Here is a 27,209-nt window from a genome sequence, read left to right as displayed (position 1 = left end):
AGAGAGAGAGAGTGAGAGATAGGGAAGCAGGCTTCCTGCTGAGCAGAGAGCCTGATGCAGGACTCGATCCCAGGACCCTGAGATCATGACCTGAGCTGAAGGCAGCGGCTTAACCCACTGAGCCACCCAGGCGCCCCAAGGGAGAGAGAATCTTAAGCAGGTTCCCTAGTCAGCACAGAGCCTGACATGGGGCTCTATCTCACAACCCTTAGATCATGAACTGACGTAATCCAAAACCAGGAGTGGTATATACTTAATCGACTGAGCCACCCAGACAGCCCTATTGTTCCTCTTAATCATTTAAAATGGCACATTGTGTTCATAACAATATGTTATGTATTTAGAAATTTTATTCTGCTTTTTAAAAAACTCAGTGTATTTTGAGCATTTCCCCCATGCTATTACATTCCTTTAGAAACATGAATCTTGATGATTATATAATATGACAATTTATGTCCTATGATTGCTTAACTATTACCTTTTTTTTTTTTTTGGATTGTCACTTTTCAGTATTGCACTTATTTCTGATGCTAGCCTTTCATCTGACTGGAATGCCTCTGGGCAAGTTCCCTCCTATGGTGACATAAAATTCAATTAAAATGATATTAAATAATCAATTAATAAAAGTGTGCCATTCAGGTATGCTTGCTGTAAGGAAAGAAAAAAATCTTTTCCCCCTATCTGTCTTACTTTTAGTGTCTGGGACCTGCAAATCAGACTGACAAATTGATTAACAGGAGAAAAACAGAGGTTTCTCATGGCCCGCATCATACATGTGTGGGGCTACTCCAGGATGAGTAACTCAAAGAGGGTTTAGGTAGCATCTTAATAAAAGAATAATGATATTGTAGAAGTATGACAAGACAAAAGCTTCTGGGGGTGGTACGTTATAAGAAGGCAAATGTGTGGGGAAATTAGGGAAGATCTGGGCACATTAATAAAGTTTGTTATGTAGATTCTTGGTGCCATCTTTAGGCTGGTAAGAGTCTAGAGTTGTCTCTGGTGGTTCATTTCTGTCCTTTCTGGTAGAGAGGGGAAGGGAGGGCACCTTTACAAACTTATGCCTTGGTTTTTGGCAAATGGGGAAGGAAGAGAACTTTTCTTGTATCTACTTTTCCTCAGTTGTGTTCACCTCAAAATAATCTTTATGCCCAAGTGGTGCATTTAAGGACACATCCTACTACCTTCTGCTGCCCTTCATGTCAGTCATCTTCACCGATGCCAGCATCCTCTTCTAAGGAGACTTCTGCCTCCAATGCAGATACCAACTTAGGGGGTCTTATCTGAACCCCCTGGGCCTTTCTGCATCAGTCACAACTGAGAGGACCAGGTGGATGCCAACCCAAGGGCAAGCTAGAGGCAATGCTGTGGGCCCATGGGAGAGGACAACCATGTCAAATTCAGAAGCTGTGAGATCAGAAGGCAGTTACCTGAGGTAGGGAAAGGGAGAAGATGCAGAAAGAAGCCTTGAGGGAGAAAACACAGTGAGAGACATACTGGAGATTTGAGTTTCGAAACTGACTCTGCCACTTGACCTTGAGAAATTTATTTAACTCCCGCAAACTTCACTATTCTCATCTGTAAATTGGATATCATCCCCTTTACCTCATAGCTTTTGGGGGAGGATTAGAGATAGAGTGTCTGTAAAGGGTATATAACAGAATAGGACCTCACCAAATGGTAGCTATTATTATGCATAAAAATATTTTTTAGAAAGGAAACAAATACAATAGAATCTTCTAAAATTATCACTTATAATAAAGAATAAAGCATATGGAGGAAGTAAAGGATTTATATAACACAATAGCTAGATTTTAAGTTCTTAAGACACAGTCTGTTTTAATGACATGTTAATACTCTGTACTTAGTACCTTACAAATCTTAAGTGTTTGATGAATGTGTATTTCTTTCAATAAATAGCTTCAAAGCAAGATTTTTCTTTTGACTCTAGTACCACTCAGATACCTAGTTGGTTGGCATTTTTACCAATGGAATCACCTTGCCAAGACTTGCCTCAGTGTAACTTCCTAAGAGCCTTGCATGTGGAATCATTGCAACAGTTTTTCCCTTTGAAAGTTGGGGTTTATGAGACCATTTCGTCCTTCAGTCTATTCTCTACTCCTTTTAATTTTCATTTGCTCTTTAGTTTCTACCATATTTCTCTGTTTTTACAGGCAGGCAAAACAGAGCAAACAAAAGACCTTTCATAAAAATAACTTCTTACTCTAACTTCTGTGCACGAAATCTGCTGAGAAGACAAATAACAATCACAAAAGGAAGGAAAACATAAACCAGGTTTGTTCCCCAAATCTTTCGTAGGGTACCAATGTTGATATTTAAGTGAAAAGTTTCTGCAAGATCCTGTAAGTAAGCCTGAACTCAAGGAAGACTGAGCCGGGGAGGGAAAAGGGGCATTTCCACACCCAAGAGGGCGAGTTGTGGTAGACACCTGCTGTTTTTGTCCTCTTGGGGCAACACTCCTGTGGGAGCTGGTCTTCCCAGAGCCCCCTGGAACAGCAATGAGGTTGGGTACTCTGTCCAGTCATGACTCCCCAGCCATTTAACACAATACATTTGGGCACTGACCCAAGCAAATCTGATCTTATTTCTTCCAAGGGATTTGATATATGAAATATCGGAAAGAGAGGGAGTCTCTTATTTTTAAACCAGGAATTATAAGGTTATACATATGACTGGCACTACTAGCCATATTTCCTACCACATATAAAGAATTTATTTACATCAGAAGAGAATTAGGTCACATAGGGGGAAAAATAAAAGCAGAGACAAACATAACCTGAGAGGAAGAGTAGGAAATATAATCTTGATGACATCATTTGCACACCTGAATGTACCTGTGACTAAAGCCTTTGTTTGGTACAGCAGATTATAAGAGTAGAAAATGAGTTCTCCTGTCCTCACCCCCCCCCCACCCCACCCTGCAGTTCTAGCACCAGGGTTGGTAAATTGGTAAAAAGGTTTTAAAGAAAGAGGGAAGTTACTGGTACACAAACACAGGGAAGAATTTGGAACTGAACAGCCATCCAGGAGGAAGGGGATGAGGAGCAGAAGTAGAGGAAGAACATAGAGGGGATGATCCAGTCCTGTGATAGAACTGCTCCTCATAGCTTTTCAAATTTTAAACAAAGTCAACTAAATATCACTAAATATTGATGTCAATCGATTTCTTGGGAAAAATCCATTTTTTTTAAAGGTATGTAGTTTTGTATGCTCATAGCTTTATATCAGTGACATAGAGAGATAAGAGAGACAAGATTCAGTTGATAGTGTGACATGTTTGGTCTTTTATAGGTCCTGAAGTGGGTTGTGGACTAAATCAGTTATTTCAATTTTCAAAGGACCAAGAAGCCTTAGCTAACATCTGAATTATAGATATGAAAACAAAAATAAAGAAGATTCAACACACACATAATAGGTGTTCCTAGAAAAGAAAACAAAACACAACAAAACAAAACAAAGACAAAAGGAAAAAAATTATTTCAAGTTAATACAAAGAACTTCTTCTCAAAGAAGAGATCTAAATATTCAAGTTAAACCGACATACCCAGGAAAAAAATAATAAGATCACAACAAGATCAAAAAGTGATCAAGATCCCAACAGAAAAGACTTGTCACCTTTAAATAAAAAATAATACATATCAGGCAGACCTTAGATGTCTATCCGCAGGGACACTAGCAATAAACATTGTTGAAAAGAAAAGATATGATAGAATTCTTAATCGAGCCAGGATATCTTCCAAATGTAAAGACGTGAGAAACACAATCTTATATATGTAAGAGCTTTGTAATTTTAGTAGTAATAAAATCTCTCTAAAAAAATCTACTTAATGGGGCGCCTGGGTGGCTCAGTGGGTTGAGCCGCTGCCTTCGGCTCAGGTCATGATCTCAGGATCCTGGGATCGAGTCCCGCATCGGGTTCTCTGCTCAGCGGGGAGCCTGCTTCCCTCTCTCTCTCTGTCTGCCTTTCCGTCTACTTGTGATTTCTCTCTGTCAAATAAATAAATAAAATCTTTAAAAAAAAAAATCTACTTAAAAAAAATAACCCTGCTATCTGAAAGAATAATCAAATCTAGAATTTACAAGTTGAGAAATTGTGATAGAGATAGATTAGCAATAAATACCACAAAGCTAGAAGTATTCACGAAGACTGTAGAAGAGTTTACAGGGACAAAAATGGGAAGTGACACTACAACCCCAAATATCAGAAGTAAGAGAGATTTTTCTCAGGGAAGCACCTAGAAGTCTCTGTGCTCAGAGTTAAGAAACCCAGCATACTGGAGAGGGAGTGACATCATGCTACTTCCAGACCGAGCCCTTGAAGGGACTGGCAGCTTCTACTTTCCTTCCTCTTGGCGCTCTCGGAACCCAGCTACCTTTCAGAACCCAGAAGGCACTCTGTGAAAATCATGGGCCACATGGAAAGGTTAAGTGAAGGTGCTGCAGACAACAAGCCCAGCTGAGCTTCCAGCTTACAGGCATGTACCAAATGTGACCTCGAGAGTGAGCCATCTGAATAATGCAGCCTAGGAGGCTCAGAAGAATAGACCTCCGCCCATATCTCATGGAGCAGAAGTTGACCCACTCACTGGAGCCCAGTCAACCCACAGGGGCACTGGAAATTACAGAAGAGTATGTGCATGTTGAAAATACTGATAACAAAAGACAATACTATAATTAACAAATACTGAGAGCTGAAGAGGGAAAGGGATATAAAAGATAAAGTGTTTAAGTCTTCATTCTTAATGGAAGGAATCAAGACATAACAATATAATTTAAAGTGTTCATTATAACCAGAAGGACAAACCCAGAAAATCTTAAGTTGTTCTGGAAAGTGGGACTAAGGGTAGAAATAATTCAGAAGGAAGTTTGTATTTTTAATTTTAGACTCTTGTTTTCCTTTTTACTTTTTTTTTTGCCAAGTAAATCTACTTCCTTATTATTTTTAAGAAACCAGAAGGTTATATTTAGTGTGTAAAAATAAAGAAATATATAAAAATATTATCACTTCCATCAGGGAAATGTAGATTTTTTTGTTCTTTTTCCTTCCATTTTTTAAATTTTATCAACTTATATATATATTATATATACGATAAATATATTCAAATACAAAATATATTTTAAAATCATTTTATATACATAAAGACTGATTAGATGAAAATACAAAACCTAACCACATGTACAATGAAGATAAAAGACCTCGGAGAGACTGGAAATAAAAGAAAGAAGAAAAGTGGATTCAGATCGCTTCTCGGCCTTTTGGCTAAGATCAAGTGAAAAGTGGAGTCAGCTGGGGCACTTGGGTGGCTCAGTCAGTTAAGTAACAGACTCTTGAATTTGCCTGAGGTCATGAACTCAAGGTCATGAGATCAAGCCCTCATGTCAGGCTCCACGCTCAGCTCAGTGGGAAGTCTGCTTGAGAGTCCCTCTCCCTCTCTGTCAGCAACCTCCACATGCTCTCTCTAAAATAAATAAATAAATCTTTAAAAAAATATATAGAGAGAGAGCAAATAAGCATGAGTGGGGGGGAAGGGCAGAGAAAATAAAATAAAATAATGATAGAAATAGTAATAATAACTTCCTGACCTCCAATACCTTCATTCTTTGTCAAGGAAAATGAAGAATTTTTTAAGTAAGTAAACAACTAACACAGTTGCTTAAAGAATGACAACAATATTCTTTAAAAAGTTGAGAGAGGGGCGCCTGGGTGGCTCAGTGGGTTAAAGCCTCTGCCTTCAGCTCGGGTCATGATCCCAGGGTCCTGGGATCGAGCCCTGCATCAGGCTCTCTGCTTGGCAGGGAGCCTGCTTCTCCCTCTCTCTCTGTCTGTCTTCTGCCTATTTGTGATCTCTCTCTGTCAAATAAATAAAAAAATAAAATCTTAAAAAAAAAAAATAAAACGTTGAGAGAAATAATAGCAATAACAGAAATTAACTGGAACACTTGTTAAATCACTCTAGCCAGTGTTTGGAACACAAGAACTAAAACACAAAATCTATCCTATAAAACGGAATTAATGCTAGCTGGGCTAGCATGAAAAAACTGGAGAAAGCATAAGTATACAGGAAATGAGGAAGGAGGAAAATCCAGACTGGCCCCACCGTTCCACCCCACTCATCTGTGATTCATGGTTAGGATTCCCATTTCTTCAGGTGTTTCATTTGTGAAAGCTAGTCCAGGAGACTCTGGAACTAACCATAACAGATGACAATTCTGAGAAACGGGTGGAGACTAAAACAACAATCATATTAATATGAAGTCCTCAGGGCAGAATGTTTCTACGGTTGTGCTTAAGATCAAGAGACACATGGGGCGCGTGGGTGGCTCAGTGGGTTTAAAGCCTTTGCCTTCGGCTCAGGTCATGACCCCAGAGTCCTGGGATCGAGTCCCGAATAGGGCTCTCTGCTCTGTGGGGAGCCTGCTTCCTCCCCTGTGTGTGTCTCTCTCTCTGCCTGCCTCTCTGCCTACCTGTGATCTCTGTCCATTGAATAATAAATAAAATCTTAAAAAAAAAAAAAAGAGAGACACAGGACAGTTAGTAAAGGCAAGCTGACTTCAAGCAACAGGTTTTGTCATGGAGAAAGTTCAGATCCTCATTTGACTGGCTGTCAGTCAACCAGACACCCAGGTACCATTTGAAATGGGGGATGAAGCTATAATTGAGGTGATCAGAGGTAGATAAGAGGGGTCTACTCAAAATCAAACAAACATAAAAAACCATACTACTTCTTTATTCTAGAATAGAATGTCATAATAGCATTCTCATGTTGGGAAAATATCATTTAATTCAGCCACATCTTGGCAGGTTTTTCTGAACATCACTTTTATTTCTCTATAGCAGATAAATTATCTGGCATATGCACATAAACAAAGTGCATGGATAGCACGCTCATTTAACTTGTTGTAATTTCATTAAGGTTAACAACAAAATTTACCTGCCTTCTTCATGTGATAAAAATCAATATTTTCCCTATATCATTGTAAAACTAAGGTTCGATTCATAATTTGTGTGTATACATATTCGTAAAAACACTTGAGGAAAATGGACTCTAGAGTCTAGATAATCTTTCCTGTGTATTAACAACCTTCATGTGTAAGTACATTTCTAGTTTCAATTTCAGTTGTTTAGAATTTAAAATTTCGATACTAATTTTTTGTGTTACAGCATTGTGCTCAGAAAATGTACTCTGTATAATTTCTGCTCTTAAATTTCATCAGTAGTTTCTTTGTTGCCTGATCCTAATTCCATTGACTGGAGAAGCAGATTGTCCATGTGAAAGGTTTAACATTCGATATGCAGCTATTAAGGTAACTTTGTTCATTTTATTACCACAGCTTCCATAATCTAGTTTATTTGTTGCTTTTGTGATATGGGAAAGACTGAGAAAAGTATTTTAAAATATCCTGTATCTATCAGTATTATATATATATTCATTTCGTTTTTCGTTATTAGGTATTTTGACAGAATCTTATTCACAATTTAAGGGAATATGAGGTCTAACCTTTATTAACATATTTGATAGTGACATCCTTTCAGGAGTTGAACTAGGTTCACGGCCAGAGCAAATGCAAAATTAAACTTTTAATTTTATAATATTTTGTATTATCTCTGCTTCCCAACCTGTCCGTGTGTTGTTTCTATTTTTCAAAGGTAAAGAAATAAGCAAAATATAAAGTAAGACAGTCTTTTCTATCAGTGCTTTATTACTTCACCTCTACACTGTATGATATTGTTAGCATTATTCTTGCCTTATGTACTTATTTTTTGTTTAAGATTGCCTGATAACTATTTGGCCATCCTTTCTTTTAATTTCTATGAGAAACTATAAGGGATGCCTGGGTGGCTTAGTTGGTTAAGCAACTGACACTTGGTTTCAGCTCAGGTCTTGATTCCAGGGTCGTGAAATGGGGGTGGGGAGCATCATAGGACTTCCCACTTAGCAGGGAGTTTGCAGATTCTCTCTCTCCCTCTGCCCTCCCCCCTCACGTGTGTGTGCCCATGCGCACGTTCTCTCTCTGTCTCTCGGAGATAAAAATAAATAAAATCTTTATATCAGAAATTACAGGATTATCAACTACTAGAAAGTTTGTTAGTATAATATTATTAAACAAAACAAGGAGTTCATTAGCTTGATGCTCTGGCAGCCTTCATAAGCCAACGAAAACCAGCCAACTTGGAAATGTCTCAGGGTTACAAATTGAAACCTAAGGACAGCCAATCACAAACAGCCAAATAGGCTTTGCACTTTAATGATCAATGATTTCCTTTCCTTGCCTCTACACTCTATGTAAGTCTCTCCCTGAGTTCCTTAAGGAATGTCCCTAACCACTTAGTTGGTATTGCCTGATTTGAACTGATTTTTGCCCAATAAACTCTCAACATTTTTTATATACCTCAGTTTATCTTTAAGCAATATTAATAAGCTCAATAAGCCTTTTATTTGTTTTCAAAGGACCCCTTTATGGGGCGCCTGGGTGGCTCAGTGGGTTAAAGCCTCTGCCTTCCGCTCATGATCCCAGAGTTCTGGGATCGAGCCCCCCGTAGGGCTCTCTGCTCCATGGGGAGCCTGCTTCCTCCTGTCTCTCTCTCTCTGCCTGCCTCTCTGCCTACCTGTGATCTCTGTCTGTTGAATAAATGGATAGAATCTTAAAAAAAAAAAAAAAAAGGACCCCTTTAATTCCAAAGAATTATGACCTTTTCTTTTTTTCTTTAAAGTAGGCTCCATACTCAATGTGGGGCTTGAACTCACAACCTTGAGGTCACAAGTCACAGGCTCTACTGACTGAGCCAGCCAGGTATCTCTCTGATAAGTCTTTAAAAAGCAGTATATGCTAGAAGGCATTCAATAAAATTCAACATCTGTATACCTAGTGCTAGAAAACTAGGGAAAAAAAGACACAGTGTGAATCATTTTACCTTTCCTCTTTTCTGTGACCTATTTTACAGGGCATCCCTAGAAATATCATCGATTGGATGGATGCTGTCTGAAAATTGATGGATTTGGTCTGAAAATTTTTGTCCTTTCGTAGGAAGTTTAATGTATTTATACTCATAATTAGAACAGGTATGGTGATCTTTCTTGTGTTATTTTGTTTCATAATTTATTTTTAAATTCTACTAGTGATTACCTTTAGGCTATTGCAACAAATCTGCATTTCTCTAAATGACAAAGCCAGAAGAGAAATGGAGCTCTCCTTAACTCTCCAGCTCCATTCAAGATAAAATGCATAGTTGACTTCTGCATTTCTTAAACCATGGGTTCCCTTGCCTTTGCTACTATTATAATACAGGTTACTGTTAGTTAAATATTTTTATATTATGTGTCTTTTCTTTCAATATTTCCATGAATGCAAGTGCAAAAAGTCTTCATAGATCTTAACAAGAAGAATTCAACAGTTAAAAAAAGGATAACCTATCATCACGAAGATATGCAAAAGTGGCTTAACAGTAGGATTATGAATCAGTGTAACTTGCCCTATTAACAACAACACAAGGAGGAAAACTACTCTATGAACATTGCAAAAGATGAAAAAAAAAAAAAAAAAAAAGAGCATGTTTCGGCTTGTGCCAAAGACCCACTTACCTGAGGTTCTGTTTTTTGTTTGTATATTTTAAGTCTGTTTCGTGTCCGCTCAGTTGGGTAATTTCATTTGTTCTCACTTTAAATTCAGTTTTCAGGTAATCTTCATCCTACTATTGAGCTCATCGGTAAGTTTTTTCATTTTGGTTATTTGTATATTTCAGTGCTCGCCGGTGAAAATAACAGTACAGGCACGAAATGATGGCAACCAGCAGGGACAAAAGGAATAGGATGGGAGCCAGACCACAGGTATCCAGGAATGTTCCCAATGTAGGGACCTTAAAAAGGAGTTTTCATTACTTCAGCAGATAAGATGGATGCCGAGTCCGCGCCTGGCGGGGTACTGCACAATGTCAAGGATGAGTGGGATGATTTTCGTGATAGAAACTGAGAGGATCAGAACTCCAAAGCACCAGGTAAGGTCCTATTGAATATGGGTATCTTAAGCAGAGCCTGGAAAGTATGCTCATATGTACACCATTCGTTTCGGGGAAGTGATTCCAATGGCAGGAGGTACTGGAAAGGGGGAATAGGATGATAATTGCATTTTCAGTGGCTCACTGCTCTGGGGACCTGGAGTTTAATCTTGCTGGAAAGTTGGTGAGGAGCCATGTATAATTCATCTGAGAACTGTCCACCAGAAGGATAGAAGAAGAGACTAATAATTATCGAGCTCCCTACCCGGACGTCAAAGGTCATCCTCTGGTGTGTTACCTCTCTGTCCTGCTGGCTCCCATGGTATCCTAATGGCAAGGCAGCTAGCTCCCTGTAGGTCTGCTCCCTCACTGGTTGAGGCAGGTGTGAGGCACTTCAGGCAGAAACATGATGTATTCATAACCCTTAAGATCCCTTCTAGCCTTTAAAATTCTATGACCCCAGTTTCATCTTCCCATTGACCATCCAGCCATGGTCACCCTGGGCTGAATGTTTGCACTTTATTGGTAAATAATTTCCTTAGAAAATCTAGAATGTGGAACTTAGAATGATTCCTTTTCCCTTTTTTTTTTTTTTTTTTACCAAAAGAATAATCTTCAGACAGAAATCTAACTGTACTTGTCTGTTACATGTGGTCCCAAATAGCAAGAATTTGAAGTTCTGAAAAGTAATTATGAGTCTGAATATAGACTCTTACACGACTAGGTTATAACAAACAACAACCCCGAGATCAAGAATCGAATCACCAGCCAGGTGTCCCCTAGAAAAGCTGCAGGAATAGCACAAAGAACTCCCTGGTACCCATTCTCTTGATATAACAAAGACAACACTAAGCAAAAATAAATGAAAGATGTGGTAAGGACCCTTTTAACGCAATTTCCCCCAAACTTTTTATTTTGAAAACTTTTAAACTTACAGAAAACTTAGAAGAATATTTCTTGTTTTTTTTCTTTTAAGTAATCTCTTCACTCAGTGTGGGGCTCAAACTAACAACCCCGAGATCAAGAATCGAATCACCAGCCAGGTGTCCCCTAGAAAAGCTGCAGGAATAGCACAAAGAACTCCCTGGTACCCATTCTCTTGATTCACAAATGCCCACTGTTTGGCCACTTTCACTTCCTCTCTTTCTCTTTTTCTGTCCCCTTCTTTAAATAATTGTCTCTGAATCATCTGGAAGTACCTCTCAGACATCATTGCACTTTATTTCAAACTACTTAATCCCTAACTTCTAAGATAAAGGACCATTTCCCACATATGCTGTGATCATATTCAAGAAGTTTAACATTGGTATATTATCTAATAATCATTTACTATTAAAATACTTAAAATAATGGCCATAAGGTAGAGTTTTCCTCTACCCCTCCTATGTTCTCCAGGTGGGGCCCTATAAATTAGACTGTCCAAACACAGATCAACAGGGGAAAAACAAACAGAAGTGTATTAACATGTATTCTGCACATGTCCACATGGGAGCACCCAGCGATGAGTAATCCAAAGGGGTGGTTAGAACTCCGGTTCCTGTTCGAACTTGGGCTAAACACAGGAAAGGTGGCTTGGACTTTTGGCCTGGGGAGGCAAGTTCTGAGAAGGTGACCTAGAAAGTATGGTAAACTAAGGTTGTTTAGTAAGGCTTGTTTCACAGATTAAGGTCAGCACTTTCTCCTGGGATAAGTGGAAGAGACTTCCTCTTCCTTTGATCGGAGAGAGCAGTATCTTTACAAATGGAAATTTCCATTTCTTTTACAAAAGGAAAACTTGTACCTTATTTTTAGAGCTTTTCCTCCATGTCATTAGCTAAAATAATCCACTGGCCATCAGAGGCATATTTTTGGGTGGCTTAGTCACAGCCAAAAGTCCGATTTCCCCAATTGTCCCAATAATGTCCTTTATAGTTATTATTATTATTTTTTAGAGATTTTATTTATTTATTTGACAGAGAGATCACAAGTAGATGGAGAGGCAGGCAGAGAGAGAGAGAGAGAGAGGGAAGCAGGCTCCCCGCTGAGCAGAGAGCCCGATGTGGGACTCGATCCCAGGACCCTGAGACCATGACACGAGCCGAAGGCAGCGGCTTTAACCCACTGAGCCACCCAGGTGCACTATAGTTGTTTTTTTTTCTCTTTTTAATCCGGGACCCAATCTAACATATACTGCATTTAATTGTCATGTAGCTTTAGTTTCCCTTAATCTCAGCCTTTTCCCCCTACTTATAAGATACAATATGTGAGGCTCCTGGATGGTTCAGTTAGTTGGTTAAGTGTCTGCCTTCAACTCAGGGTCCTGGGATCGAGACCTGTGTTGGGCTCCCTGCTTACTGGAGAAGCTGCTGCTTCCTTTGCCCCTGCCCCCTGCTTGTGCTCTCTTTCTTTCTCAAATAAATAAATTTTTTTTTAAGATTTTATTTATTTATTTATTTGACAGACAGAGATCACAAGTAGGCAGAGAGGCAGGAAGAGACAGAGGAGGAAGCAGGCTCCCTGCTGAGCAGAGAGCCCGATGCGGGGCTCCATCCCAAGACTCTGGGATCATGACCTGAGCCAAAGGCAGAGGCTTTAACCCACTGAGCCACTCAGGCACCCCTCAAATAAATAAGTTTTTAAAAAAGGAAAGGTACCATATGCAAAGAGTCCCGGCCTACTGTCTTATACAATGTATCAGAATTAAATTCAGATTAATCACCTCAGCTGGACTGTTGTGTCCTCAGCATCTTTAGTAAGCTCCTATGCCTTATTAACTTGGTCCCATCCACTTTTAAACACTCTTACTTTCTGGATCAGTAAGATGACCATGATCTAGGCCCACCTTTTGCTTTTCCTATTCCAGACCTGAAATCAAACAGGGAGTCAGTTCCTTTCAGTGGGAATAGTTTTTTGATTGCTGTGATTTAATATACAGCATTTGTATGCTGTGGGAAAAAAGAGGAGTAGTCTTGGATAGGTTGGGGAACTGTGATAATGTATCCCATGATCTACTTTCTCCAGCAGATATCAATTACTTTATAGTTGCTAATTATGGAAATAATTTCTGACAATTGGTTTTTAAAAAGATTATCATCAGCTACATTAAATTAATTAAAACAAGGAGGCCACTAGACTGGGGTGGCTTTGATACCTTAGTAGCCTACGGAAGCAAACAAAACAGACACCGAAAATGCCTCAAGGTTAAGAAATCAAAAACCTAAGGACAACCAATCGCAAACAGAAACTGGACTATAAAGCCCTAGCCGTAGCCGATCAAATGATCTCCTGGCTTTGCTTCTATCTTTATAAAAGTCTCAACCCAGTTCCGGGGGCGGCGGGGGGGAGAACCCCTTAGCGCTTCCAGTTTGGCACTGCCTGATTCAAATCAGTGGTTGCTCAAATAAACTTAAAATCTGTAATATGCTTCAGTTTCTCTCTCTTTCTCTTTTTTAAGATCTTATTTATTTATTTGACAGAGAGAGACACAGCAAGAGAGGGAATACAAGCAGGGGGAGTGGGAGAGGGAGAAGCAGGCTCCCCACTGAGCAGGGAGCCCAGTGTAGGGCTCCATCCCAGGACCCTGGGATCATGACCTGAGCCAAAGACAGATGCTTAATGCCTGAGCCACCCACGCACCCCTTCACTTTCTTTTTTAACAGCCATCTCTTGTCCTTGAAGTCATCTGTGGAACTTTGATAAAACGTTTGTTCACAGGTTTAAAATAGATTATTCAAAGTAATGAGATTCAGAGGACGTGGAAAAAAAGAATTTGTATTCCAGGTGAATAATCTGATTGCATGATCTTAAAAGTTTTCTTCTAAATCAATGTTACGTGATTTTGCAATGAATGACAGTGACCTCTACTGGGTTTGGTCATGTAATGATTTACTTAATTGAATGATTCATTGGCTATGACACATGAGACAATTATTTCTGCTACTTTATGATATTGTCTGTCTAATGCCGTGACTGAGCTGTGCCCCATGCATGAGGAATCCTTAAGTGCTGAATCATGAGAGCAGTGGTACAAACTCTTGTAATTATTTTTAGTCTAAATATTTAAATATTAAATAATAACATTTCAGAAATTTGCCCTTTACCCATATCCCTTTTGTCTGTTGGGGGAAGGATGGCAAGCTATTAGTTTCTTAATGCTTGAAGAAATTAGGAAAAAAGAAACCATTATTATTATTTTTTTAAGATTATTTATTTATTTATTTATTTGACAGACAGAGATCACAAGTAGGCAGAGAAGCAGGCAGAGAGACAGAGGAAGGGAAGCAGGCTCCCCGCTGAGCAGAGAGCCCGATGTGGGGCTCGATTCCAGGATCTTGAGATCATGACCTGAGCCGAAGGCAGAGGCTTTAACCCACTGAGCCACCCAGGCACCCCACGAAACCATTAGTAAGAAAAGATTCTACGTTAATGATACCATCCCTGGATACACATATGATATCTTACCGGGATGAACATTTTTTAAGCTTTTTAGAAAATTTGTGCTAGAGATGTTTATGAATCTAAAATCCTACTCTTTCCAAATCCACTTCAGCTTGAAAAGGTATGTTTTTGTTTGTTTTATTGTAAAAGAAACATAGCAAAATTTATCATTTTAACCATTTTCAGTTGTGCCGTTCGGTGGCATTAAGTACATTCATACCATTGTGCAAAGAAGAAGGTAGGTCCGTAAATTGTGGCCTTGGTCTGTTCAGATCTGTTTCGAATTCTGTCAGGCACAAGGGGAAGTTTGTTTGAGCGTATTTCCTCCTGGTTGATATACAGCAGAGACCGGAGTCGGGTGCGTAACATCCCATCCTAACGGACAGGCATGATTTTAATGAGAACAAACACTACATATAAAATAAGGAAACCTTAAATAGAATTCACTTTTTATTTTTATAAACTCACATAAAAGTAGACACCAGAAGGGGGGCCTGGCTGGCTCAGGTCTCCATCTCTGGGTCATGAATTCAAGCCCCATGTTAGGCTCCATGCCCAGTGGAAAAAGAAAAAAAGATAGACAACAAAATCTTTTTGACACTAATATATAAATGGATAAATGATGTAAACAATTCATAAGATATAATAAGAGTTGTAGTAATATAAATAACAAAAGAGCAAAAACTTATTATGCTTTATTATATATGTCAAGCACTGTTTTGGTCAAGAAGTGCTTCATTTCTGTTATGTTACTTAATCCTCATAACAACTCTATGAGGTGGACAGTTGTACATCAGAGAAGCTGTGCAGTGTTAAGAACACTGCTACTGGAACCAGAATTCATAACCTGGGCTTAAATCCTGGTCTGCCATTTATTGCTGTGTGGCCTGGGAGAGTTACTTAACCTCTCTGTGCCTTATTTTTCATTATTTAAAAAATAGGGCCTGTGCCAGTAATAGTACCTACCTTATAGAACTGTTGTGAAGATTAAATAAATCACGGGGCACCTGGGTGTCTCAGTGGGTTAAGGCTCTGCCTTCAGCTCAGGTCATGATCTCAGGGTCCTGGGATCGAGCCCCACATCGGGCTCTCTGCTCAGCGGAGAGCCTGCTTTCCCCTCTCTCTGCCTGCCTCTTTGCCTACTTGTGATCTCTCTTTCTGTCTTTTTCTCTCTCTTAAATAAATAAATAAAATCTTAAAAATAAATAAATAAATAAATCCCTATAAAGTGTCTGAAACCATGAACCAGAGTTGTCTGGTTTTTTTTTTTTTTTTTAAGATTTTATTTATTTATTTGACAAAGATCACAAGGAGGCAGAGAAGCAGGCAGAGAGAGAGGAGGAAGCAGGCTCCCCACTGAGCAGAAAGCCTGATGCAGGGCTCAGTCCCAGGACTCTGAGATCATGACCCAAGCCAAAGGCACAGGCCTTAACCCACGGAGGCACCCAGGCACCCCAAGAATTCTCTGATTTCGGAGCTCTTAACTGTTCCATTAAGCTCTTCCATTCAGTCATTCCACAGATACTGCAATGCTAGGCCCCATCTAGGTGCTATGGATCCAGTAATGATTGTAAGAAAGCCCCCAATCTTTCCCATCCTAAAACTTACAGTATTAAAATTGTTTAGCCTCAATATAGTCAAAAAAGAAAAATGAAAACTGTTAAATGCTAAAGCCAGTAGCAACGTTAAGTTTACTGACGTAATATTCTCATGTAATATAAAGAAATGTGAAATTAGCAGTTATTTTAGCCAAAAAAATACAGGCATAGGCATTTTTAAAAATATTTTTATTTATTTATTTGACAGAGAGAGAGATCACAAGCAGGCAGAGAGGCAGGCAGAGAGAGAGAGGAGGAAGCAGGCTCCCTGCTGAGCAGAGAGCCTGACGCGGGACTCGATCCCAGGACCCTGGGATCCTGACCTGAGCCGAAGGCAGCGGCTTAACCCACTGAGCCACCCAGGCACCCCCAGGCATAGGCATTTAAAGTTATAAAATTGTTGGCACCATTTATTCCATGAACCAGAATGAAAAAATCCAAAATATAAAACCATATTTATGAAGGTATTTGTTAGAGTATCATTTATGAAAGAAAAAGAAAAAAAAGTCCAAAGATTTTATCAACTGGGAAATCTTAAATAAATTATGATGCTACGTAGCCACTTACAGCATATGTGTATAAGGAAATTCTACAAAATAATTGTTTCAGGCAGCCGCATAGTGATTTCCCAAAGACAACCACATCTGATCCCCAGAATCTCTGACTATGTTAGGTTACGTGACAAGGGGTAGTTAAGGTGGCTAATCAGGGTACCATAAAATAGGGAATTATCCTGGATAGGTGGGCCTAATGTAACCACAAGGGTTATTAAAAGTGGAGGAGAGAGGGCAGAAGAGTCAGTGTTAGTCAGTGTCAGTGATATGTGGTGAGAAATATTTGATTGGCCATAACTGGCTTTGAAGATTGGAAAAGGGACCTTTAGCCGAGGAATGTGGGCAGCCTCTAAAAGCTAGAAAAGAGGAGGAAATGGATTCTGTACTCAGGCTTCTGGAAAGGAATGTAGTAGCCCTGACAATCTTTTGATTTTAGTCAAGTGATACCCATTTTGGGCTTTTGACCCCCAGAACTGTAAGATAATAAGTTTGTGTGTGTGTGTGTTTTAAAAAAATTTATTTATTTATTTGAGAGATAGAAATAGAAAGCACAGAGAGAGAGAATGAGAGGGAGAAGGCGGCTTCCCACTGAGCAGGAAACCCAACATGGGACTCCATCGCAGGACCCTGAGACCACGATTGGAGCTGAAGGCAGATGCTTAACCAACTGAGCCACCCAGACACCCTAAATTTGTGTTGCTTTAAGCTAAAAAATTAGTCCAAATCGGTACAACAGCAATAAGAAGTTAATGTAATAATCTTGGGTGAGAAGGTGTCAAAAATTGCTCTGTGTTCCTAGGCTGTATCCCAACTGAGTTTTCTTTTCTAAGATTTTATTTATTTCAGAGAGAGTGCACGCGTATGCACATACATGAAAGCATGAGTATGTTAGGGGAGGAAGGGCAGAGGGAGAAGCAGACTCCCCACTGCACAAGGAGATTGACGCTGTGCTCAATTCTAACCCCAGATCCAGTGACCATGACCTCTGCCGAAGGCAGACACTTAAACTCACTGAGCCACAAAGGCACCTTCCGACTGACTTTTCGAAGGCGGTGCAATCATCCTCATCTAAGTTGTGAGTCTTTATAACAGATGCTTGGAAGGGGGGAGATGGGGGCATGAACACATCAGGCTCCTGGAACCCGTTTGTATTTTCTGATAAATCCTCTAGTTTCCTTCCTTTACAGATAACTATCCTTAGTTTGTGAGAAAATTTGGTTTTCAAATTCTGGCAGGCTTCAGACAACCAAATATATATACAACAATTTTGGATATCCTTCTGGAAACAGAAAGGACATCTGTAAGGAAGGCTATATGATTTCTTCCCCCTTTTCTTTCAGATGGCCCTCCTTCAGCTAAATCTGTCTTTACTGTAGCTCCTTTCCAAAGGCTAAAGATGTATCTAACAGCTTGAGTTTTTCCTACTAATGTCACAAATGCTGCAGTCCCAACATACAACAAACCTCAGTTTAACCAACAGTTCTGCTACCATGTGCCAAGAATGGCTAACTTCCCAGCCCAGAACGGTGGCGCCCTCAGCCCACCCTCAACTCAACCCCAATCAATTCCATATATAGGATCTGTCACCTGTCACACTCCATGCCAAATTCTGTATTGATTAGGATTAACTAAAAACATTAATTCAGGGGCACCTGGCAGTCTCAGTCAAAAGAGCATGTAACTTTTGATCTCGGGATTGTGACTTCCAGCCCCACACGAGGTGTAGAGATTACTTAAATTAAAAACAACAACAACAACAAAATAGTAATAAAAATAAAAACATGAACTCATACTACCTTAAAAAAAAAAGAACCTACATATTAAGGACCTTGATAATCATAGAGGTGACATTACAAATCAGTATGAGGAAGGCTTTTTTCAACAGGATATTGATTTTTAGTAAATATCTTTAATAAATCCTACTAAGACAATTGATTAGCCACATGGGGATTTTAAAAAATCAAACAAAATAGGTCCTACCTCATAGCATATACAAAAAGTGAATTCTGGGTAACTAAAAAAACCTAAATGTAAAAAGCAAAATTTTTCTTTAAATGTTTGGTAGAATTCCCCCGGGAAGCCGTCTGGCCCTGGGCTTTTGTTTGTTTGGAGATTTTTAATGACTGTTTCAATCTCCTTACTGGTTATGGGTCTGTTCAGGCTTTCTATTTCTTCATGGTTCAGTTGTGGTAGTTTATATGTTTCTAGGAATGCATCCATTTCTTCCAGATTGTCAAATTTATTGCCGTAGAGTTGCTCATAGTATGTTCTTATAATAGTTTGTATTTCCTTGGTGTTAGTTGTGATCTCTCCTCTTTCATTCATGATTTTATTTATTTGGGTCCTTTCTCTTTTCTTTTTGATAAGTCGGGCCAGGGGTTTATCAATTTTATTAATTCTTTCAAAGAACCAGCTCCTAGTTTCGTTGATTTGTTCTATTGTTTTTTTGGTTTCTATTTCATTGATTTCTGCTCTGATCTTTATGATTTCTCTTCTCCTGCTGGGCTTAGGGTTTCTTTCTTGTTCTTTCTCCAGCTCCTTTAGGTGTAGGGTTAGGTTGTGTACCTGAGACCTTTCTTGTTTCTTGAGAAAGGCTTGTACCGCTATATATTTTCCTCTCAGGACTGCCTTTGTTGTGTCCCACAGATTTTGAACCGTTGTATTTTCATTATCATTTGTTTCCATGATTTTTTTCAATTCTTCTTTAATTTCCCGGTTGACCCATTCATTCTTTAGAAGGATACTGTTTAGTCTCCATGTATTTGGGTTCTTTCCAAACTTCCTTTTGTGGTTGAGTTCTAGCTTTAGAGCATTGTGGTCTGAAAATATGCAGGGAATGATCCCAATCTTTTGATACCGGTTGAGTCCTGATTTAGGACCGAGGATGTGATCTATTCTGGAGAATGTTCCATGTGCACTAGAGAAGAATGTGTATTCTGTTGCTTTGGGATGAAATATTCTGAATATATCTGTGATGTCCATCTGGTCCAGTGTGTCATTTAAGGCCTTTATTTCCTTGCTGATCTTTTGCTTGGATGACCTGTCCATTTCAGTGAGGGGAGTGTTAAAGTCCCCTACTATTATTGTATTGTTGTTGATGTGTTTCTTTGATTTTGTTATTAATTGGTTTATATAGTTGGCTGCTCCCACGTTGGGGGCATAGATATTTAAAATTGTTAAATCTTCTTGTTGGACAGACCCTTTGAGTATGATTCTACCAAACATTTAAAGAAGAACTAATTCCTATTCTCCTGAAACTGTTCCAAAAAATAGAAATGGAAGGAAAACTTCCAAACTCATTTTATGAGGCCAGCATCACCTTGATCCCAAAACCAGACAAGGATCCCACCAAAAAAGAGAGCTATAGACCGATATCCTTGATGAACACAGATGCGAAAATACTCAACAAAATACTAGCCAATAGGATTCAACAGTACATTAAAAAGATTATTCACCACGACCAAGTGGGATTTATTCCAGGGCTGCAAGGTTGGTTCAACATCCGCAAATCAGTCAATGTGATACAACACATCAATAAAAGTAAGAACAAGAACCATATGATACTCTCAATAGATGCTGAAAAAGCATTTGACAAAGTACAACATCCCTTCCTGATCAAAACTCTTCAAAGTGTAGGGATAGAGGGCACATACCTCAATATCATCAAAGCCATCTATGAAAAACCCACCGCAAATATCATTCTCAATGGAGAAAAACTGAAAGCTTTTCCGCTAAGGTCAGGAACACGGCAGGGATGTCCATTATCACCACTGCTATTCAACATCGTACTAGAGGTCCTAGCCTCAGCAATCAGACAACAAAAGGAAATTAAAGGCATCCAAATCGGCAAAGAAGAAGTCAAATTATCACTCTTCGCAGATGATATGATACTATATGTGGAAAACCCAAAAGACTCCACTCCAAAACTGCTAGAACTTATACAGGAATTCAGTAAAGTGTCAGGATATAAAATCAATGCACAGAAATCAGTTGCATTTCTCTACACCAACAGCAAGACAGAAGAAAGAGGTATTAAGGAGTCAATCCCATTTACAATTGCATCCAAAACCATAAGATACCTAGGAATAAACCTAACCAAAGAGACACAGAATCTATACTCAGAAAACTATAAAGTACTCATGAAAGAAATTGAGGAAGACACAAAGAAATGGAAAAATGTTCCATGCTCCTGGATTGGAAGAATAAATATTGTGAAAATGTCTATGCTACCTAAAGCAATCTACACATTTAATGCAATTCCTATCAAAGTACCATCCATCTTTTTCAAAGAAATGGAACAAATAATTCTAAAATTTATATGGAACCAGAAAAGACCTCGAATAGCCAAAGGGATATTGAAAAAGAAAGCCAACGTTGGTGGCATCACAATTCCGGACTTCAAGCTCTATTACAAAGCTGTCATCATCAAGACAGCATGGTACTGGCACAAAAACAGACACATAGATCAATGGAACAGAATAGAGAGCCCAGAAATAGACCCTCAAATCTATGGTCAACTAATCTTCGACAAAGCAGGAAAGAATGTCCAATGGAAAAAAGACAGCCTTTTCAATAAATGGTGCTGGGAAAATTGGACAGCCACATGCAGAAAAATGAAATTGGACCATTTCCTTACACCACACACAAAAATAGACTCAAAATGGATGAAGGACCTCAATGTACGAAAGGAATCCATCAAAATCCTTGAGGAGAACACGGGCAGCAACCTCTTCGACCTCTGCCGCAGCAACATCTTCCTAGGAACAACGCAAAAGGCAAGGGAAGCAAGGGAAAAAATGAACTACTGGGATTTCATCAAGATCAAAAGCTTTTGCACAGCAAAGGAAACAGTTAACAAAATCAAAAGACAACTGACAGAATGGGAGAAGATATTTGCAAACGACATATCAGATAAAGGACTAGTGTCCAGAATCTATAAAGAACTTAGCAAACTCAACACCCAAAGAACAAATAATCCAATCAAGAAATGGGCAGAAGACATGAACAGACATTTCTGCAAAGAAGACATCCAGATGGCGAACAGACACATGAAAAAGTGCTCCATATCACTCGGCATCAGGGAAATACAAATCAAAACCACAATGAGATATCACCTCACACCAGTCAGAATGGCTAAAATCAACAAGTCAGGAAATGACAGATGCTGGCGAGGATGCGGAGAAAGGGGAACCCTCCTACACTGTTGGTGGGAATGCAAGCTGGTGCAGCCACTCTGGAAAACAGCATGGAGGTTCCTCAAAATGTTGAAAATAGAACTGCCCTATGACCCAGCAATTGCACTATTGGGTATTTACCCTAAAGATACAAATGTAGTGATCCAAAGGGACACATGCACCCGAATGTTTATAGCAGCAATGTCCACAATAGCCAAACTATGGAAAGAACCTAGATGTCCATCAACAGATGAATGGATCAAGAAGATGTGGTATATATACACAATGGAATACTATGCAGCCATCAAAAGAAATGAAATCTTGCCATTTGCAACAACGTGGATGGAACTAGAGCGTATCATGCTTAGCGAAATAAGTCAAGCAGAGAAAGACAACTATCATATGATCTCCCTGATATGAGGAAGTGGTGATGCAACATGGAGGCTTAAGTGGGTAGAAGAATAAATGAAACAAGATGGGATTGGGAGGGAGACAAACCATAAATGACTCTTAATCTCACAAAACAAACTGAGGGTTGCCGGGGGGAGGGGGTTGGGGAGAAGGGGGTGGGATTATGGACATTGGGGAGGGTATGTGATTTGGTGAGTGCTGTGAAGTGTGTAAACCTGGTGATTCACAGACCTGGGGATAAAAATATATGTATATAAAAAATATATGTTTATAAAAAATAAAAAATTAAAAAAAAAAAAAAGCAAAATTTTAAAATTTTGAACAAAATAGAGAAGAATTTTTTTTTTAAAGATTTTATTTATTTATTTGACAGAGAAAAATCACAAGTAGATGGAGAGGCAGGCAGAGAGAGAGAGAGGGAAGCAGGCTCCCTGCTGAGCAGAGAGCCCGACGCGGCACTCGATCCCAGGACCCTGAGATCATGACCTGAGCTGAAGGCAGCGGCTTAACCCACTGAGCCACCCAGGCACCCTAGAGAAGAATTTCTTACTTAAGATGTAAAAATCATAAACTATAAGGGGAAAAAATGATACATTTAATTACATTAAAACTTTAAAATTCTGTTTAACAAAAAGATATATTTTTAAAGTAAAAAAATAAAATGAGTCACATGAGATAAGATCAGTTCACTATATTTATTTCGCTTACAAAGAATCAGTACCTGGAATACATCGAAAAACAAACTCAGAAATTAATGAGAAAAAGACAAATAATGCAACAACAACAACAAATGAACAAAAGCCATGAATAAAGAATTCACAGATGGGAATGGAAGGAACCCAGCTGGGGACCCAGCCTCCTCAGTGCAGTGGCTGATGAGCTAACCCATTAACAGATGAGGTCAAGAAGCTTTCTTCCTATTGGACAAAGATGGCCATAACCCATTACAACAGAGGAACTTGGACCTGTCATGAGGTCACTGGGTCAGAACCCAGCAGAGGCTGATTTGCAGAATATGATCAGCAAAGTAGATGTTACCAATGGAGCATCTTCTGACTGTGTTTTTAATAAAAACTTCTGACCCATGACTTGGGGCCAGCAGATTAGGGTGTGGCTGTGGACTTCAGCACAAGCATCAACACTGCTGTTTAAAAAATTACAATTTACATCCATTCTAAATTGTAAATTCAAGTCTTTTTTTCCCCAATAAAAAGACTATTAACTTAAAAAAAAGAATTCACATGAGGAAAAACCTATATGACTGATAAACATGAGAAGATTCTTACTCTAATGGTAATCAGAGAAATGCAAATTTAAAACACAAGATCCTGTTTTATGCTTATGGAATTGGCAACAGTTTCGGTTCTGACAATACCAACTGTGGGTGAGGATGTGGAGCCCCTAGAACTCTCATCTGCTCTGGGTACGAGTACAACTTTGTAAGACCAGAGTGTGGTAAGGGGGCCAGGCTGAGGTTGGGTATAAACTGTGGCAGGCACAGTGATTCTTAGCTTAGCTCAGCCTGGCTTCCCTCAGTGTTGTGACGTGAATGGTGGTAGAAACTGGAGTTTTGTGCTTTCATTTAAAAGTCAAATGGTAGGAGACGGTACCAAGAAGAGAAGACACCTCTCTTTTCCATTGTCTGTAAGTGTAGAGGTGAGCTCTGCCTGGCTCTGCTTGATCACATGCCTTCTCTAGGTATGTTCCCAAGGGCATGGAGTTATTATTTTAAGCTCAGTCAAGAGTCATGTACCTGCTCCTTTGAGTAGACAGGGCCAGGGCCTGGCATTATGCTTGACAGTTACATCCAGACCACCCAGACTCTGGGAGGGGCAGACTCCCAGAGGGGAAAGAGGGTTTAGGCAAATTCAAACCACAGATGTCCACTGTAAGATCAAACAGATCATGCTCTTTTGTGGCCTTTTATCCTTTACCCACAATTACTAATATTACGTAGACATTTCTCAGGGAGGGATTTATTTTTAATTTTTTAATTTTTTTAAATTGAGCTTGTCGAGAAGGAAAAACTTCCTCTACCCATTTAGGTTCAGTAAGTAGAGCCCTTTGATTTAAACCAACAAAAGACAGATTAATAGGGGCAAGGCGTCGACTTTTAATTAATACTCACATATACAGAAATAGACAGAAAATAGAAAAACTCCAAAAAACAATTAGATACAGGATTTATATTCCCTTTTAAGAAAGGAGAGAGGTTTGGGCTTCTAGGGATGACAAATCGTGGGGAAATGACAAGCAAATATATGGGGCAAATAATGGAAGATATAGTTTACTTTTAGTAAAGGTGTGTTTACACAAACTCATCTCCTTGCCAGCCCCTCCTCTACAGTGATAAGAGTCACTCTCTTTCTGGTGGAGGGGAGGGGAGACACCTTCACAAAGGGAAATTTATGCCCTGTTTTAAGCAGATAAAGGGGCACAAGATCTCTTCCCGCATCTCTTGATACTCAGTTGCCTTTAGCTAAAAATAATTCTTATGCCAGAGTGGCATATTTTGGTATGGCGTAGTCTGATCCCTTTCAAGGTTTAATTTACAAATAATAGAATTCACCATTTCTGGTATTTAGTTCTGTGAGTTTGACAGACAGATTCGGTGGTAACCACAACCATAGTCAAAGCATAATTAGTTACATGATACAGTCTCATAGACTCAGCCAATCCAGGCTGATGTTTCCCTTGACAATCACCATTACTGGTGGCTGGGGTACCCCGACAGGAGTAAATCCCCACTCCTGGGGTCCCCTGGTGAGCAGCTAGGTGCTGGGACTAAGGGCCCCAGAATGAGTGCACCAAGTGAAAGGAAAAGGCTCCTTCAAAGGCAGGAATACTGGACAGGGCAAAGTTGCAGATTCAATGACAGTGTCCAAGGAAACAGATTTAATGTGAGTAAACTCAGGAACTTAACAGGGCCCTTGTGATCTCTGGGATCAGGGCCACCACAAGCATAACTCCTCTTGCTTCATAACGGCCCTGAGCCTGGCCTGCATTCCACACCCCCAGAAGGTATGGTGATTCAGGAGTCCCATCATCATCCAACCCTCTGAGGGGTTGTTTTGCAAGGGTAAAGACAGCAACAGGAAAACCCCATAAGAAAGTTTAATTGTGGGACACCTGGGTGGCTTAGTTGGTTAGGTGTCTGCCTTCGGCTTGGGTCCTGGGATCCAGTCCTGAATCTGGCTCCCTGCTCAGTGGAGAGCCTGCTTCTCCCTTTGCCCCTCCCCCAACTCATACACTCACACACACACACACACACACACACTCTCTCTCTCTCTCTCTCTGTGTCACAAAACATAAATAAAAGTAAAATCTTAAAAAAAAAAAAAGAAAGTTTAATTGCTGTGTCCCCAAGGAGGGCTTTGAGGGGTAAAGAGAGAGCCTGGACATGGACAGGTAGGCAGGCTCTTAGGTAGGCTAAGCTGTGGACAGCATGCTGATGGCAGTGACTGTGTAATGTGGATTAAAACTCAGTACAAAGTAGTGCCCAATTGGTCTAAAAAAGTTTCCTGGAAGTTAGATGTCCCATGTTGTGTCCAACTTTAGGCAATGTCATCAGGATGCCTTTTTTTTTTTTTTTCAATGCCTCCTGTTTGGGGCTCCTTTCTTCAGAGTCTCCTCATGTGGCTTGGAAGATGACTGTCCATATCCTCAGAATCTCTCTCTCACAGTCTGCAGACCATCAGCTAAGCCCGGTTCCAGCTAGCTTAAGTACCTTGCCCTGAATGAGGTCAGAGGGTCTAAATCAGACTGTGCTCAACACATGCAGTAGAAGGTGGTGGCTGAAACCAACACAAATTGAAGCAATAATCTAAAACAATAAGAGGCATTATTTGTAATTATTGAAATGGTTATTTTAGTAATACTAACAATAACTGAAAAAATGATTTCAATAATAATAATACATTGAGTTCCTATTAAGCACCAAGTGCTATCCTTTACAAAGACTCTCTCATGTAATCACCACAGCCCATTAAGTAGGGACTATTCCCATTTCACAGATGGCAAAACTGTCCTCCCCCAGCCCCCCACCCCCCCGCCCAGTTTTGTACTCTAATACCCCGCCTGGTGTACAAACACCAGGCGGGAGGGGGTGGGGTGGGGGAGGACACCGGGGCTGTCTGGTGCAATGGCTCTCCCATTTGTGTGTGGCCATCAGTTCTTACTTTCCAATCCCATTTCTATCACTCAAGTGTCCATTTCACAATATATCCTGGCCGTTGTCTCTAGATCCAGAAGATACTCATCAGCAGCCTTCTCCCTAGGAGAGTTGCTTTGGTACCCAACTTAGGAGTTGACTTGTGAATTTTTGTTTCAGAGGCTGACCTTTTAATAACCTTGTCTTCCAACACTATACCTGTCAAGGAGCTGGTGCTGAAGATGAGTCAGACTGAGCCTTCTCCACAGAAGTGAGAGACAAGGACATCTCAACAAATGGCAATCCTGTAATGGACTGTAATGGAAGTGTGAGGCTCACGAAGGAAAGACCTCATTCTTCAGAGGAAATCAGAAAGGAGGACCCATTAAAGGTAGAGATTTGATCTGTTTGTTCATTGTGGTATACCCCACTCCTTAAACAGTGTCTACCATGTGGGAGAGATCTGTCAAAAAACTGAACAAAGCAAGTGGTATTTAACTTGACTCTTGACCAGTGAGGACGGTTCCAGGCAGGATCAGCATTTGCAAAGGCACAATAGGATGAAGACCTTTGGGATTTGCTGCTTTTGAGATATCTGCAGTGGTTCCTTCCTCCTTAGCCCCAAACACAAACATGTGCTGGGAGAAAATCCTGTGCTTGAAAGGTGATCTCGGGCAGTAGTATGGACTACAGAAGTGAGTTCTTCGGGGAATTAGTAAAAATCATTGTTGGAATAACTTCAGAAATACTCTCTGGTTTAGACTTTCATGATGTTCATCAAATATTTCTTGCATTCTACCTTTCAGACACATTATAGGATTACAATTCTTCACTCCCCCTGAAGTTTTGGTTTGGCCATGTGACTTTTTTGCCCCCGCAAAATGTTAAAAG

General features: G+C 39.8%; 1 long non-coding RNA gene across 1 annotated transcript in view; it reads left to right on the top strand.

Moving 5' to 3' along the window:
* Window positions 1-8,978: 8,978 nt before the first annotated feature.
* LOC131811351 (uncharacterized) overlaps window positions 8,979-27,209 on the top strand; it is a 43,807-nt gene continuing 25,576 nt past the window's right edge. Inside the window, exons 1-3 of the long non-coding RNA XR_009345903.1 lie at window positions 8,979-9,083; window positions 9,764-10,015; window positions 26,546-26,709. This is a non-coding gene — a long non-coding RNA (uncharacterized LOC131811351). The remainder of the gene's footprint in view (window positions 9,084-9,763; window positions 10,016-26,545; window positions 26,710-27,209) is intronic.

This window comes from Mustela lutreola, chromosome 11, assembly GCF_030435805.1.
Source record: "Mustela lutreola isolate mMusLut2 chromosome 11, mMusLut2.pri, whole genome shotgun sequence".
In the NCBI taxonomy this organism is placed as follows: domain Eukaryota; kingdom Metazoa; phylum Chordata; class Mammalia; order Carnivora; family Mustelidae; genus Mustela; species Mustela lutreola.
The sequence above is the reverse complement of the archived record's forward strand: the minus strand, read 5'-3'. Positions and strand labels throughout refer to the sequence as shown.